We start from the raw sequence: 1,496 nt of genomic DNA on the forward strand, positions 1-1,496 counted from the left end.
TTTTCTGGTCACATCTACAGGTATAATATGAAACATTTGATGAACATAGTTATAAATGAGTACAAGAAAACTAAACCAACGGAAATCCTGACGAAATGTATATTTTTGAGGGCAGTTTCTTTGTTTGCCACGTAGGCCCGCCAAAATACAACAATTGTCAAAAAACGTAGATTGTCACTTATTCCATTATTTAGATTTTTGTTAGCATATCAATAGTTCTGAAACATTCGAAAGAGTCTTAAAATCATTGCAGTGTCTTGGGCAATATTTGAAGATCCTGTCTAGTAATCATTCATTTGAGCAAATCGTCATTCTGTATACGTACATCCTCTCTCTGTTTTCATGTCATAAATATTATACTCAAAATGAAATATGGTATTTCTGCAATTAGCACAAAAAATCAGATATGAATTGGAAAAGGCTTTTTAACACCTCTTGTTAACACACTATGAAAAATTCCAGGTAGTCACCTTATACATGATCACATAGGAATATTTGAATTGCATCTTTGTTCTTTAATTTTGGATTCCGTTCTTATGGTTGCCGCATAAATAAAAAGAAAAGAAAATAAAATGTGTATTTTCTCTGTTAAACCTGTCAAAAAAATAAAGTTGGAAAAAACCTCTCTAAGGCTGTAGCCTTCAGATATTTTTTTCATCAAATATTTATTTCAGGTTTAGATCTTTAGATACCTGAATCTTATTGCGTTTTGTTTATTAATTGGATTGTAAGTAACTGGAATCGTATGAGACTGCTGATTTTTTATATTTTTTTAAATTAGTCCACTTGAGGTAGTAATCTTTTTCAAGGATTATCTCAATATCGATTTCCATGCAATGAATATCACAAAAATTGTTCATAATATCTAGATACTTTTTTTCCGTCTGAAATTAGCATTATGAATAATCAATAAGTCACTAAGTAGAATAACAGCAGGTCTGATTAGTGCATCATTCAGTTCTTTAATTACAACAATTAATACTTACATTGGATTGCTTGAATTCTAATGGAGACGAAATATTGTTCCTTCACATACACTAACTGCTTATTTAAAGATGAGTAAACAATTAAAAAAAAATCAGAATAATCTAACCTTGAATTTATGTACATAGGTAATGGGATGTAACATATGTAAAACAGATGCCTAAAATGGACCAATTGCAATCAACTCAGAACAGAATCAGAAAGCATTGCCATTAACTTTTTCTCCAGTTTAAATAAACTTTTTCCCTGTTAGATTTATTCCTGTATTTGCCATGATGGAATCATTCTGAGTCATTAGCAATGAAAGACTAAGATAGGGAAATTTTCAATAACGATTTTTTTTAGTCTTTAAAGTACCATATAAGAATCATGTTTTAATTTACTTTAGGTTAAAAATAGAGTTAACACACATAATTCCTTAGAGCAATAGATATAGGCAAACCATGTGCAATTAGAAACACAAAGTGTGTAACAGCTATAGACACATTTATTCTTGATCTATCAAATGATCA

The sequence above is a fragment of the Saccostrea cucullata genome, unplaced genomic scaffold (genome assembly GCF_032062105.1).
Source record: "Saccostrea cucullata isolate Sc308-1 unplaced genomic scaffold, CSIRO_AGI_Scuc_v1 ctg2251, whole genome shotgun sequence".
NCBI lineage: Eukaryota > Metazoa > Mollusca > Bivalvia > Ostreida > Ostreidae > Saccostrea > Saccostrea cuccullata.